General features: G+C 44.3%; 1 long non-coding RNA gene across 2 annotated transcripts in view; it reads right to left on the bottom strand.

The window, feature by feature from the left end:
* LOC123330581 overlaps window positions 1-14,224 on the bottom strand; it is a 69,492-nt gene extending 55,268 nt beyond the window's left edge. Inside the window, exons 1-2 of one of the 2 annotated variants that reach the window (XR_006546600.2) lie at window positions 13,953-14,224; window positions 6,585-6,707 (exon numbers count right to left, since the gene is read on the bottom strand). This is a non-coding gene — a long non-coding RNA (uncharacterized LOC123330581). Of the gene's footprint in view, window positions 1-6,584; window positions 6,708-7,668; window positions 7,829-13,952 lie in introns of those variants that run through there. The other variant, XR_006546599.2, reaches the window with a different exon arrangement.
* Window positions 14,225-16,281: the final 2,057 nt, after the last annotated feature.

Here is a 16,281-nt window from a genome sequence, read left to right as displayed (position 1 = left end):
AGACCTGAAGGGTCTCCTGGTTGGAGAATGGAGGGTGCACAGTGTGGAGCCGAGATGGGAGGGCTGGTAGGGAGAGGCCATGGTGGACACAGCAGCAGAATCTGGGAGGGATTGAGGCTAACAGCCCTTGAGGACTAGAGGGCTCAAGGACTAGAGGACTAAACACCTCATAGAATGCCAGCTCTCAGGCCAGGGGCCAAAGGATTCCTCCACACCATTCTCCAAGTGCTGCCAGCCCTTCCCTGTGAACTTAGATGCCACCTTGGGGAGGAAGGGAGGGGGCTGCTGCTGCTGCTGCTAAGTCGCTTCAGTCGTGTCCGACTCTGTGCAACCCCATAGACGGCAGCCTACCAGGCTCCTCCGTCCCTGGGATTCTCCAGGCAAGAGTACTGGAGAGGGTTGCCATTTCCTTCTCCAATGCATGAAAATGAAAAGTGAAAGTGAAGTTGCTCAGTCGAGTCCGACTCTTAGCGACCCCATGGACTGCAGCCCACCAGGCCCTTCCCTCCATGGGATTTTCCAGGCAAGAGTACTGGAGTGGGGTGCCATTGCCTTCTCCAAGGGAGGGGGCAGAAACCTACAAATGACTGGATCAAGGCAGGAAATGACTGGGTGGTCCCTAACTGGATAGCTGAACTGTTTCCTTTGAATCTGCAAGATTCAGTGGTCAGTTCCCAAGGAGACCAGGATGTGGAAGTAGAGATTGAGTTCAACTGCTTGTGAATTCATATCCCTATATGTAACTGTTGGTTAAACCAGCAAAAATTTTAGCCTTCACCAGAGCAATAAATAAATCCAGAAAAAGAGGGCAGGAGGAATCTGTGGAATTGTTCCTTTTTTTAACTTCTACAACACAATATATAAACTACTGTGGTATTAGAAAGTTTCTTGGAAATTTAAGCCATAGTCCCATCACTGAATACATGTCAATTTTTTAATTTTATTGGTATTAAGAGTTTCTGTTTCAGAAGTTGTTTCGATCTCTGGGTCGGGAAGATCCCCCCTGGAGAAGGAAACAACACACTCCACTATCCTTGCCTGGGAAATCCCATGGGCAGGGGAGCCTGATGGGCTACAGTCCATGGCATCGCAAAGAGTAGGACATGACTGAGTATGCATGCACACAGGCAAATGTTATAATTTCATTAAAACTTTAAATGAGGCTGAGCATTTCAAAAGGCATATCTCATCAGGTCAGTTCTCCCCAGCGCCCACCCCATGAGGCGGGGAACTTATCTGCTTTTGCTTACCATTATGATCTCTGCACCCAGCAGGAAGACTAGCCTATAGCAGGGCCTCGTTCACTGAACGAATATAAAAATGAATGAGTCAATGTGATGAGACTGGAGAACTCCAAGTCTCCTTCTGGCTTTGAAATTCTGCAGCTACCTGAGCCACATTTCCCAGACAAAGGATGACAAGACCCCATGAAATTTAAGCTGATGAATCTTAGCTCTACTGAGAAATAGTTTAATGTGTTTCTATTAATTGCCATTCTAGTATCACAAGTACATTTATGCATACACTATAGATTAATTGACCTTATTTAATCCAGTTCTTGATCCCTGAAATCCAATTAGCATTAAGTTATTTAACAATTGGAAAGTTTGCACTTAGAACTGAGGTAAATGTTAGAGTAAGAACAGGTATAAAGCTTTCATGTTGCAATTAAAATTAATACATAGAGTTGGTCATATTTCATTCCTTAAGAAAAAGGTATATATGGGAATTACATTTAGCTAAAATAGGATAATGCAAATGAATACATTTTCTTTCTCCCATACGGGTCTGTAGAGGAATTCATTTATGTCCACGACAAAACCTTTTCCCTAGAAAGAGTAAAGAAGTTAAGTTCAGGTCTTCGACTATTACCCCCGATTATTTGTTCATCTTGTACACATAAGCATTTTCATAGGTTTATGTCAATCTATATAAACACCTTTTACTGCCGCAGTCCTCACATTTTCAGCAAATGAAGGAATTTAAAATTTTCAATTGTCTACAAAATGTGAACAAAATACTGCAAATTCTTGTTTCTCATCCACCAAAATCTCTCACACAGTAATTAAAGTCTTTATCAGCATCACCCTGTGCTAAATAACAATCTGGTCTCCCTAAAAATAAATGCACAGGGGGAAATTCCTCTCAATGATGAGCAAACAGCAATTATTATTCCCTGTTATTAAAATGCTCTCAGTTAATTGGCACAGATAGCAGGAGAGAGATTACCTTAAAAGGTGGGATTCCAAAGGGGAGTTAGTCAGAGTTTTGAACCTTCTGGTCTAATTTAGAGGACAGTTTACAGAGAGATTCAGTAAATATTTGCAAGGAACCATTAACACTGAGTCAACAATTCAATTCTGTCAAAGAAAAATGTATTTAAATAATTGTAAAAAAAAAACCTCCTTTGATAAATGCTGAAAATGAATTATTTCGACATGAAAACAGCCCAAATGCATTCACAGAAGAAGTCTACCAGCCACATTTTCTAAGCATTCTTTGTTGTATACACAGTTTATCATCCTGGACTGTCTTTATAAGAAGCACATGTTTCCCCCCACACCCCCCTCCCCCCAAAAAAACTGCTGCTATTTTCACTCAGGACTATTTTACAGGGATTTCAGCGAGCCAGTCCTTTCTTCACATTTTTCCTCTTTTTGTCCCAACAGAAATGGGATTTTACTGTGTGTCCTGTGAGCTGATAACACACAGCTTGGCAAGGTTTGATATTACTTTCATTGACAGGTTGGAGGAGGAAGGAGCAAAGTCAATGAGAAAGTTATGAGATTTCTCTTCACCTGCAAATGACAGATAAGGCTGGCCAGTGAACATGAAATAGTTTGGAAGGCTTCCTGGCTCAATTAAAATCCAACTTTGATGAAATATTTTGTTTAAAGAGAAAAATGGTGTGTCTCTAGTGAAAACTGTTTTAGGACAGCTGCTCGGGGGTGGCGTGGAGAAGCAGGTGGTTGCGACTACCCCGAGGCCTTCAGAAATATTAATATGGAAACGTCTCACATTTCACTCCAGTTCAGGGCAGCTTCCTAACGCCTGGAGGAAGACAGAGCAGGAAATTCACAAGCCACAAAGCAGGGAATGCCTCCTCATTTGGCTAGAGTGGGGTCTGTTTGTCTGGGTCCCCATCTCAGCCTCTGTATTTTCTGTTAGCTCACAAAGGCACTGCGTTCGAGTTTCAAAGCCGGCTGCTTCCTTCCCACATTGCTAAGACATAACATGTCAACAGAACCAGGGTTTGCCAGAAGCCGTGATTTGTTTGTCTAGACTGGTCATTGAACTCTGTTTATTACTAAACAGCATGTGGAATGGGCCGCAAAATCAAAGGGGTTTCTGGGAACTTGGAAGGCCTGTCTGTCTGAGCATAGCCAGGGCTGTGCAGGGACACTCTTCTGTCTCAGTCTCCAGTCTGGAGGGATCTACCTTTCCCAGGACCTAGAGACTGACCACTGGCCTAACCTTTTATCTTTTTTTGACCCAGGACATGACCCTAGGTCATTGGTTACCCCTAGAGCCCCTCCCCACCATTGCTGGAGCAGCAGCCCTTGAGAACTCTATTCTGAGAGAGGTCATGAGGAAGGATTAATGATTACCATTTGAAAATGGAACATTAGAAGGAAACGCACACAAAATTCACAGCAAAATAGTCTGCCCAAGGAGCAGAGGACCAAAACAACAACCAAAAAATGCCTGTAAATAATACCCTCTTTTCAAGATGCAAATGTGGCACATGTAAGAACTCTTTGGGGGCTTCCCTGGAGGCTCACTGGTAAAGAATCCTCCTGCCAACGCAGAAGGCACAGGTTCGATCCCAATCCAGGAAGATCCCACGTGCCAAGGGACAACTAAGCCTGTATATACAATTATTGAGCCTGTTCTCTGGAGCCCAGGAGTCACAGTTACTGCAACCCAAGCTCCCCAGAGCCTGTGCTCTGCAACAAGAGAAGACACCACAATGAGAAGCCCCCATACTGCAACTAGAGAGCAGCCCCTGCTCACCAAAACTAGAGAAAAACCCAAGCAGCAACAAAGACCCAGCAAAGGGGAAAAAAAAACTCTTCAGGTTTGTTTTTAGAAAGACACATAATGAGCAGATACATGGTTTCCTCAATGACTCAGGGGATGAAGAATCCACTTGCAATGCAGAAGACCCAGTAGACGCAGGTTCAATCCCTGGGTCGGGAAGATCCCCTGGAGGAGGAAAGGCAACCCACTCCAGTATTCTCGCCTGAAAAATCCGACGGACAGAGGAGCCTGGCGGGCTACAGTCTGAAGGGTCTCAAAGAGTCTGACACAACTGAACAAATAAGCAGCACCAGTTATTTTTTTATGGATAATTGTTGCCTAAATTTTAAATAAAATAAATGGAGACTTATACTTTCTTCAGAAAATATGTACAACCTAGTCTTTTTTTTTAAAAAGCACCTCTTGGGAATGTAAATTGGTGTAGCCACTATGGAAAATATGGAGGCTCCTTAAAAAAACAAAAATAGAGTTACTATTTGATCCAGCAATCCTGCTCCTGGGCATACATCTGGAGAAAACTTTAATTTGAAAAGATACATGCACTCCAACATTCAAAGCACTATTCACAATAGCCAAGCAACCTAAGCGTCCATCAACAGGTGAGTGGATAAAGAAGATGTGATATACATATACAATGGAATACTACTCAACCATAAAAAGGGATGAAATAGAGCCATTTACAGCAACATGGATGGATTTAGAGATTATCATAACAAGTGCATTAAGTCAGACAGAGAAAGACAAATATCATATGATATCACTTATCTGTGGAATCTAACTGCTACTTCTAAGTCACTTCAGTCGTGTCCGACTCTGTGTAATCCCACAGATGGCAGCCACCAGGCTCCCCCATCCCTGGGATTCTCCAGGCAAGAACACTGGAGTGGGTTGCCATTTCCTTCTCCAATGCATGAAAGTGAAAAGTGAAAGGGAAGTCGCTCAGTCATGTCCGACTCTTAGCGACCCCGTGGACTGCAGCCTACCAGGCTCCTCCGCCCATGGGATTTTCCAGGCAAAAGTACTGGAGTGGGGTGCCATTGCCTTCTCCGATGGAATCTAAAGAAGGATACAAATGAACTTATTTACAAAACAGAAACAGACTCATAGACATAGAAAACAAACAGATGGTTACCAAAGGGGCAAAAGGGTAGGGGGATAAATTATCAGTTTGGGATTAGTAGAGACAAACTACTATATATATAATAAACAAGATTCTACTGTATAACACAGGAACTATATTCAGTATCTTATAATAACCTATAATGAAAGAGAATATGTATAACAGAATCACTTTGCTGTACACCAGAAATGAAAACAACATTATAAATCAACTATACTTCAATTAAAAAAAGAAAAGAAAAGCACCTCTCTTGCCTATAAAAATAGAATTGCTTGGACAAAAATCAGTTCTCTTGTGGTGATTTCCAATATTTGGAAACACATTGATTTTGTGAAGGAAGACCAATGACCTGAGAGAACTCCTGTGAGATCTAGGGTCTAAGGATGCCAGTCTCTAGCTGGAAAGGCCTAAGTACCTAACCCACACGAACTTTACACATTATCTAAACAGGGTAAGCTCGCTAGTCTATATTTCATGTCTGCCTAGAGTTAAAAATGATCACACAAAGGGATGTTAAGCAACACAAAACAGCATTTCCAAAGGAGGTCTACCTTCTGCACCGTGATAATTTTGTGGTCATTCATTCATCAGACAAAGAAATCAAAAGAGTCAAAAGCACTGGAACCCTAGAGCCATAGCCCAGGGCCTCCTGGCTCATCAAGGCGCAGCAGCAGACTTGGCCTCTGCCAGTCCACTGGGCTCTCTATCTGCATCCATAGGCTAGAAACTAGACACCAGTATCCAGAGGGATCAACCATACACATGGGCCTGCAGGTACTCTGATGCTGCTGCTAAGTCGCTTCAGTCGTATCTGACTCTGTGCGACCCCATAGACGGCAGCCCACCAGGCTCCCCTGTCCCTGGGATTCTCCAGGCAAGAACACTGGAGTGGGTTGCCATGTCCTTCTCTAATGCAGGAAAGTGAAAAGTGAAAGTGAAGTTGCTCAGTCGTGTCTGACTCTTAGCGACCCCATGAACTGAAGCCTACCAGGATCCTCCGTCCATGGGATTTTCCAGGCAAGAGTACTGGAGTGGGGTGCCATTGCCTTCTCCAGGTACTCTGATAGTTTTAGGGAAATCCCAGGGGAAGTAGCGGGTGGAGAAAACCAATCTAGATGCTCCAGAGCCCATTTTGACCAAGGTCCTTGGGATGTGACTTCCAGAACCCCTAAATGGTTCTGGACCTCAGGATGTTGCCCCAGGGTATCTGGGGTGATGGCACATTATACCCAATCTGATGACCAGGAGTCTCTGGCCCAGCTTCAGAGAAAACAGCTAGTGAAGTCACATGCCTTATTTCCATCATCATCTGTGTCACAGAAAGGCAAAAGCAGTTTTGTGATTAGAAGGAATCATAAATAATGAATGTACCATTCATGTCTAGGAATAAGATTCCATTTTGCCAGCCAGTTAGAGTACATACCCGAGCCTTCTTCTTGGTTTTTCACCCTTCCTCTCCTTGCCTCAACCTCCCCAGGTAGGTGCCTCTAATGCTGAAATGCTGGTTGAATTAGATTGAATAAATTCAGTTGAACTTTTGAAAGCTCTAAAACAAAACAAAAAAGCAAATAGTCATTTTCACCCGAGTTCATACAACAAATCATTTTCATTAAAGTTTGAAGGGGATTTCAGACAAAAGTAGGAAGAACAGATGTATAAGAAAGACTCTCACATCCTCAGTTTTGGCACTGACTTTTTTTCTAAGAAGTCTTCACATAGGTGGTACTAAGTTATAATTTAACTCTCAAGTTAACTATAGGGACCCTTGTCTTTCAAGTCATACAAACACACAAGGTTTTAATGATTTTTAACTGAAAAAAAAAAAAAACCAGAAAACATGATATATGAAAATCACTTTTCCCTCTAACCACTCAAAGATTGGCCTCTGAGATATTTATCCATGCACGAGAGAAACACAGGAAACTCTCAACAACCCAGACACCTTTAAGTTTGACAAGCACAGGAAGGTTACAAGCTTAAGAGGTTCTGGTTGTGCACTTAAAACTTTATTTGAACACCTGAATAATAATTTCCCTCCTAAAAAGAGGATGGTGGATTTTTAGCTAAGTCAGTTCTCAGTTTCAGTTAGACCAAACCTAACATGTAAACAGCTTCTTCCATCACAATAAAGAAAAGAAAAAAGAAATCCAGTCAGAGGAAACTCAAAATAGCTTTTACAAGGAATTCCTGAGAAAGACATTCCCTCTTAAGGACTGTTAACACACACAGACTGGTGAGCAAATGACATCTGTACATAGAATCATCCTTTCAGTGCAACAAACGACTTACTCCTTTACAAAGAAAAAAACTTTGGGGAAAAAAGAGGACTCTGATCATCACTGAATTATGGGATTTTAAATAACTTTCTCATTTTCCAAGATTTTACACAAAGGCCAATTTTTACCTTTAAAATTAGGGAAAAAATATTTTTTTTAATCAGAGAAATCCTAGGGTAGAACCCAAGGTAAAGAATCAGTCTGAGGACTGTGAGCGAGCCCATCCCTTACCTTTGTGCTTTAGAAAAAGACCGGGCTGGGGGCAGGCCCAGCCTGTGGGTACTGGCAGAATTCCACCCCACATGCCCCTGCCAACAGGCTCCACAAACTGAGCATACACACAGCACTGTTTGCTCCATTTCTCTGTAGTCCAGACTCCCATTACATCAAGTTCTGTTTATGTGTTCATTTGCACCTTGCGTGATCAGGGTCCTCGACCTTCACACACTGTCCAGGAATTTGATTCCTAGTGCTGTGGAATTTAAACTGACCTTGACATTCCACTCAGAACCCCTGCCCCTAAAGAAAACACCCCAGATAGTTCCAGCTTGAGAAACAGAGCAGTTTTCCTTACGTTTGGCATGAAGGACTATCAGGCTTCACTCAATAAAGAGTATGCTGCCACAATCCATGGGGTGTCTGAGGTGGACACGACTTAGCAACTGAACAACAAGAACGCTGACATGGGCAATAAGGAGCAAATGCCTGCATCCGCGTCTCCTTTCTGCACATGCAACCTAAAGACAGATTTTTTTTTATTTTAATTTTTTGGCTGCTCCTCATGGCAGGTGGGTTCTTAGTTCCCAGACCAGGGATTGAACCCATGCCCCATGCATTGGAAGCACAGAGTCTTAACCACTGGACTGCCAGGGAAGTCCCTTAAAGACAGACCGTTACTCACCACAATATTGAGTCCTCCTCAGCATTACTATCCAGACCAATTTCTTTTGACTTTCAAAACGATGCCCTAACCATCCCATCTCAGGACAATGCTCACACCTTGCTAAGTGGCCATACAAATCCCTGTGGCCGTGGGCGACACCGCCACCTTTAATGTTCACTCTAACAGGCACACGGGCCTCCTCGAGGTTCCATGTTTTCCTGGAGTCTGAGTTTGAGAACACTCTGCCGCATGGTCAAGTCTAGATGGTACATTCACAGCCCTTGGCTCTTCCCATGTTGGCAAAATCTCCCGGGTATCTACATCATCCATCTACATCAACTGAGGGGTACAAAAGTGACCTGATGGAGAAGGAGGAAAGGAAGAAAGGGCCTGTTACCTAGCCAGGCAAATAAATAGGGTTAAATCTGGCCATCAGGACTAGAGACACACTTTGCAAAGCTTGGTACAAAATGAAAACATTCTGCACATGTTTTGTTTTTAAGGTATTAAGAGTTTCAGGACAGCCACCCAGAGCAGAAATCAAGTGTGGGGCCCTTCTGCATGCAGGGCCCTTCTGCAAGCAGGGCCCTGTGTGACACACACACCCAGGACGCTGGCCCTGCTGGCTATTGGTGGGTCACTGACTTCCATGTCCAAATAAGCAGAGAGAAGAAAGCAGTGAAATAAATACAGAAACTCCGGAACAAGCCAACAAGAGGTAAAAACAAAAAGCTTCAAGTCGTAGGTCAGCCTTGAATTTGCAGATAGCTCAAGGCATTATTCAGGATACCTTTCTATTTTGTCATCTGGAAAATGGGGCATTATTAATGACAAACATCACAGTGATATGACTCGAACTTGGCAGCTCCTGATTCTGCAAGCAATGAGCATGTTAAATATACACTCAATCCAATTATGGAGAGCAGTTTTCATTATGACAGAACTAGATGGAATTCTAATCACTTAAAAAAAAAATCAAGCCATAATTTTCTCCCTCCAGTGTATTCATCGTGTTCAGATAGACATTAGTTGTGAAATGAATGAAATTTAACTTTCTCTGGGCAGCCAAAGGCAACATTAAGAGCCTCACTTCTGGAACCCCCTGAGACAATCGAGACCCAAGCTCCCACCTGCAGCAGACCTCCCTCAAGAGGCCCAGAAATTCCTCATGCCAATTTTCCTGGGGTTCACCAGGTTCCTATATTCCCAAAACTCCCCACCAGGTCTCAACAGTATGTGCGTGTATTAGTCGCTCAGTAGTGTCCAACTCTTAGCAACCCTGTGGGCTATAGCCCACCAGGCTCCTCTGTCCATGGGATTCTCCAGGCAAGAATACTGGAGTGGGTTGCCATTCCCTTCTCTAGGGGATCTTCCCAACCCAGGGATCGAACCCGGGTTTCCCACGTTGCAGGCAGATTCTTTACTGTCTGAGCCATCAGGTAAGCCCAAGTCTAGGCAGGGATCCTAACAAATAAATTTATGTACATATTTTTTAACCAGTTATTTTATTTTTATGCTCAAAAAGTGGTTGGAGCCAAATTTTTTTAACAAAATTCATAGAATTCAGGCTCTCTCCAAGCTGGATCCTCCATCCTCAATAATTGGTTAAAGAAAAGAAGTCCAGGCACCAACTGCAATGCCTGCCAAAGCCAGAAACTACTTTGCAATGTAAATCACTATTTTAGGAGAAAAGAGAAAGCATCAAAAATCTAAAACTGGCACTAAAAGAGTCCTGCGAAGTGGATGAATGGTTTGTGGAGCTGTGAAAACATACTCAGGCCTTGTATGAACACATCCTTGGCTTTCAAACATATGAGCCACGTCATTATAAGTGGTCTGGTATATACACTGCCTGGTCTTACCCACTCACACATCTAAGCCACTTACACCCACAGTTCCTCCTCTGGGGGACTAAGCAAACACATGGAATTCCTAGGGCCTGTGACTAAAAGAGGCACTTCTTTATTCTCAGTAGCTGTGTTTCACAGGGGAAAGGAATAGAGATTAGCCGACAGCCTACTGTGTGCTAAGTTCTAAGTGCTTTCACGATGGTTAGACCATCTTTTCTTCCCAAGGTAAGCTCCAGTATAAAGATGAGAGACTCTCAAGGTGATGAGCTGATCCATAGTAGAGAAGGGATTCAACACCCCCTTTAGCAGTCCCAAAGCCAGTGTGGTCCTGATACTTCGTGAGCCAGAGGCAGGATTCCTAGCTGAGCTGCAGACACAGCTAACATGTCAGGGAAGCACCAACTGCAGAGCTCAGGAGCTCACAATTTGTCCTCCCGCCCTGCTGGGAGGAGTCCAGCCTGAAAACAGAACAGGAGAGAGGCTGTGGTGGTCAGAACACTCCTGTAAAGCAGCAGGGTAGAGCAGGGGGGCGTCCAGCTGGAGGAGGTCAGGAGCAAGCACTGTAAGAAATCTACCCACAGCCGGGCCAGCTCTACAGAGAAGAGGGTCCCTGTCACCAGCAGTCCATCAGCTGGTAACCAGCCCACAGGTGAAGAGCTCACGGCCTGGTTGAAAAGCTGGTTCTGAACTCATGGTTGCCCAGGGGGAGAATTGGGAGAAGAGAGAGTGAGGGAGTTTGGGATGGACATATATACACACTGCTGTGTTTAACGTGGGTAACCAACAAGGGCCTGTGGCATATAGCACATGGCACTCTGCTTAATGATATGCAGCAGTCTGGATGGGAGGGGAGTTCCAGAGAGAACAGATACATACACATGTTGCCAAGTCCCTTTGCTGTCCACCTGAAATTATCACAACGTTGTTAATCGGCTATATCCCAAAACAAAACAAAAAGTTTAGATATATTTTAAAAAAACTGTTTCTAATCTTTACCAGCTGGGTGACCTTGAATCCTGTGCAGTGGCCACAGGACTGGAAAAGGGCAGTTTTCATTCCAATCCCAAAGAAAGGCAATGCCAAGGAATGCTCCAACTACCGCACAATTGCACTCATCTCACACGCTAGTAAAGTAATGCTCAAAATTCTCCAAGCCAGGCTTCAGCAATATGTGAACCATGAACTTCCTGATGTTCAAGCTGGTTTTAGAAAAGACGGAGGAACCAGAGATCAAATTGCCAACATCCGCTGGATCATGGAAAAAGCAAGAGAGTTCCAGAAAAACATCTATTTCTGCCTTATTGACTATGCCAAAGCCTTTGACTGTGTGGATCACAATAAACTGTGGAAAATTCTTCAAGAGATGGGAATACCAGACCACCTGATCTGCCTCTTGAGAAATTTGTATGCAGGTCAGGAAGCAACAGTTAGAACTGGACATGGAACAACAGACTGGTTCCAAATAGGAAAAGGAGTTCATCAAGGCTGTATATTGTCATCCTGTTTATTTAACTTATATGCAGAGTACATCATGAGAAACGCTGGACTGGAAGAAACACAAGCTGGAATCAAGATTGCCAGGAGAAATCTCAATCACCTCAGATATGCAGATGACACCACCCTTATGGCAGAAAGTGAAGAGGAACTCAAAAGCCTCTTGATGAAAGTGAAAGAGGAGAGTGAAAAAGTTGGCTTAAAGCTCAACATTCAGAAAACGAAGATCATGGCATCCGGTCCCATCACTTCATGGGAAATAGATGGGGAAACAGTGGAAACAGTGTCAGACTTTATTTTTCTGGGCTCCAAAATAGTACAGATGGTGACTGCAGCCATGAAATTAAAAGACGCTTACTCCTTGGAAGGAAAGTTATGACCAACCTAGATAGCATATACAAAAGCAGAGACATTACTTTGCCAACAAAGGTTCGTCTAGTCAAGGCTATGGTTTTTCCTGTGGTCATGTATGGATGTGAGAGTTGGACTGTGAAGAAGGCTGAGTGCCAAAGAATTGATGCTTTTGAACTGTGGTGTTGGAGAAGACTCTTGAGAGTCCCTTGACTGCAAGGAGATCCAACTAGTCCATTCTGAAGGAGATCAGCCCTGGGATTTCTTTGGAAGGAATGATGCTGAAGCTGAAACTCCAGTACTTTGACCACCTCATGCGAAGAGTTGACTGATTGGAAAAGACTCTGATGCTGGGAGGGATTGGGGGCAAGAGGAGTAGGGGACGACAGAGGATGAGATGGCTGGATGGCATCACTAACTTGATGGAGGCAAGTCTGAGTGAACTCCGGGTGTTGGTGATGGACAGGGAGGCCTGGCATGCTGTGATTCATGGGGTCGCAAAGAGTCGGACACGACTGAGCGACTGATCTGATCTGATCTGACCTTGAACAAGTTACCTAAGCGCTCTGCCTCAATGTCCAATATCAAACTGAGAGGTTTGGAAGATGTGAATGACTGAATGCATCCAAAGCTCTTGGAACAAGTTTCTAGGACACAGAGAGTGAGTGGTCATTGCTAGATGTTACTATATACCAAGCACATTCTGAAATAGACCTGGGACCCCAGAAAGTTCTCTCAACCCCAAAAGGCAGAGCCATGAAGCTCCCAACAATGGCCCAGGATTCAGCGGCCTCTCACACGGAGCACTCGGTGGTCTCGGCGCCATAGGGAAGACCCCCTGCTTGCACACCCCAGGCAGATCATGATTCGTCCCACATTCCTGTGGCACCCGTGGCACACTCATGATGGAAGCGGGTCCCTTCTCCTCAGCTGGTGCCTCTGGGAAAAAACCATCAAATTGCTGAGGCTGAAACCATTGGCAAATTCCCGGGGAGTGTTGCAAAGCAGGCACTGTCATTTCCTTTTATGATTATAATAAAATGCTTGGATGCAGCCAGGGGACTTGCCATCCCCCAAACCAATCTCTGCAGCTCCCTGCCATGGGAGGCCACCCTTCCAGCCTTGCCCAGCATGGAGCCCATCAGCTGGAGAACTGATTTTCCTCCAAGACTATCAGGAGATTAATGGTTCAATTTGCAGCTGCTTAATGGTGTTCTAGGGAGCCTCCCCCTGTCGTCTGCCCCTCAGCTGCAGAGGACTCGTGGTTAATGGGGCAGGTGGAGAAGCCGTTTGTTTCCCCTTGACTGGGCGTGTTAACACTGATCTGTTTCTCTATCAGGTCTCTATGTCTTAATCTCGGTCTGGCTGTGATGGAATGTTCCTCTCCCACATCCTTCTATCAAGGCCAGATATTGAATACCCAGAAACTGATAGCCTCAGCCAGTGCCCAGGATCCAGTTCTCCAAGGATCCAGTCCTTAAGGAGGTAGACATCTAAAGCCAGCTTAAAACAATAAGAACATGTAACACCCCTCTACCAAATCTTCTGCAGTACTGATAGTTCTGTCTGCTCCTTTGCTAAGGACAGGAGAATTCATAAGATTAGACGAGAAAGGATTTTGTTTTGTTTGTTAGTTTCTCCACAACTTCCTTTCACCACCCATCTTTTTACACCCCTGTTCACTCTGTGTGCTACAGTTAATGAGACCCCTTTTATACATTTTGTCCCTTTCAATAAAACACTGTTTCAGTGCAGTAACATGATCGTATGTAAATTTTTTATCTGCGTCTACCAAACAGAACCCAGAAAACTCTATACACAGAGGTAGACATCTACTCCTGGTGGCTGGCTGTAAGAGCCCATAGAACCGTGAAACTCCAGGCAGCTATGGCCTGGCAGCTTCCTTGGATGGAGAAAAGCTGAGAGGGTTTTCTCACCTGGGTAGGGGGAAGAACCGAGAGCTCCCAGCCAAGTAGTCACACCACTTCTACCGGGAGACTTCCATGGACTTTGCTCAGGGAGCACAGAGGTGCTGGGTCAGTTTGGCTGGCCACAATCGTCATGCTCTTTTTTGTAAACATTGGTTGCCTCCAGTAACTTGAGATGAAGGCAACGGGACTCCTCCCCACACTTATTCCCAGTGTAGATGTGTTGGGAGACAATTCCCCATGGCTCTCTCACATTCTGCATGTCCTGTCAGCAAGCTGTCGACTGCCCTTTGTTCTGGACGACCTGCCAATGGAGGAGACATAAGAGACACAGGCTTGATTCCTGGGTTGGGAAGATCCCTGGAAGAGGGCATGGCAACCCACTCCAGTATTCTTACCTGGAGAATCCGATGGACAGAAAAGCCTGGTGGGCTATAGTCTATAGGGTCACAAAGAGTGGGACACAACTGAAGCGACATAACACACTCACACCTTTCCAAGGGTGTTTGTAGAGTGAATAGCCTTGGGAGACAGAGATAGTGTCTCTCCCCAGAGGTTACTTCAATAGTAAAAGATCTGGTTTCCCTAAATTCAGGTGTCACCTCCTGTGCCGTGATCCACTCCACACATAGGTAACATCTGGTCCTCTTATCACCCTCTGGGGATTGAAGTTCAAGGAACTGGTGCAAAACTGCTGATACTGTGGCTGCTGCTATTGCTGTGGGTGATGAACTGTCCTCTGTTTCTGCCTCAAGAGTCTCGTGTCTTCCACCAACATCTGTTAGCTTGTTAGCTTGCAAGTAGGGTAACATCTCAGGCCCTTCACAGTTCTTGGCACTATGTGATAATGATAGCAAACATCAGGCCACATTTTAGCACACGGGCAAACTTTTATGAGTAAGCAAGCGCCCCAAAGTCACATAATCTGTTCTTTTAATGAGGTGAGGTTCTGCCTCTCTACCCCTCAGGCACGTCCAAAAGTTCCTGGTTTACCTGAGGTTGATGTGGCAACATTCCATTGGCAAGATTCAGCTGATATTCTACCTGGATCAAGTGACAGAACCCCGCCCCCATCAACTAAACAGACACAGGCCTGGATTGCAGGTCTAAGCCAAGAATACCACTCTGAAAGGTATTACATTTCTGGACCCATCAGAGTCTTATATTCTGGTCATACAAATGTATCTTTCTACCCAATGCACATAAATCAAATGGCAATCATCTCTCCAGTAAAAAGTTATTTCTGACATTCCTTATAATAATTGACAAATCATTCTCAGCAGATTAGATGGGTCTAGTAGAAGTGGGCTTGTGGTAATAGACTTGGGGTGTGAATTCCCCATTAGGACCTTCCAAACGCGAACTTACTACCCCTGGAATATGAGTCCCATCTGGGACAGACTTCAAGTGTTTAATCCACTCCAGGGTTTGATTAAAACCAGCAAATCACACACTTGATTCAAACTGTCTACTCTGCAGTATATTAAAGTAAATTGCAACACTTTCAAGAAGGCATTTGGTTTTTGAAGATCCAGCTTCTGGGACACACAGATCTTTTCTCTTTCCTTCTCTGTGTTCCCTCTAATGCAGGACAATATTTGGTCAGCTCTTCTTTGCTTATAGAGCCAGGGGTCTTTGGCCCAATTGACCTAAAGATGACTAGCAGGTACAGCCCCTTATCACTCAGTTAACTTACACCCTTTAAACTCACATTAAAACCCTCATAATTTTCCCCCTTTCTCCTCTCTTCAAGCTGTCTATCTTTTTTGCCAGCCCCACCTCTTCACATATGTTCATTCATTCAACAGCTATGTATTTCAACTCCTGTAGACACTATGTGGGTTTAAGACCCTGCTTGCTATACACAAGGCAAATACAGTCAGCTATATACAGTCTATATAGAGTCAGCTTCTGTCTTCTGGCCCACACAGATTCTTTCATCATTTTTTGGACAGAGAGGAGTCATCATTCTTTTCTTTTGAAGATGAGATAACAAAATCTTTATGATCTGCTCACATGGTCACCTCCACGTGCACTACCCAGACTCGTGAAACAGCAAGACTCCCAAACCAATGAACATGCTCCTACTGTACAGTTTATTAAATTCATTTAAACACACGGCAAGGTCCGAGGGAACCAGATGAGTTAGGTCAACATATTTGGGACAATATAGAAGCAGGGTGGAAGGCCCCCACTACCTGATTGCTGGTTACACAAGACTCCTATTTTCTCTCTGTCTCCTCCATGAGGCTTCTCTGCTACTGCTGTGGTTAGACGGACCCAAATTCATGTGGGCCAAAGATGTGCCCCTGCTCTATCAGAGACAGGCACAAGTACA

Source organism: Bubalus bubalis, chromosome 19 (assembly GCF_019923935.1).
Source record: "Bubalus bubalis isolate 160015118507 breed Murrah chromosome 19, NDDB_SH_1, whole genome shotgun sequence".
Taxonomy (NCBI): domain Eukaryota; kingdom Metazoa; phylum Chordata; class Mammalia; order Artiodactyla; family Bovidae; genus Bubalus; species Bubalus bubalis.
This window is presented reverse-complemented; position numbering and strand designations above follow the sequence as displayed.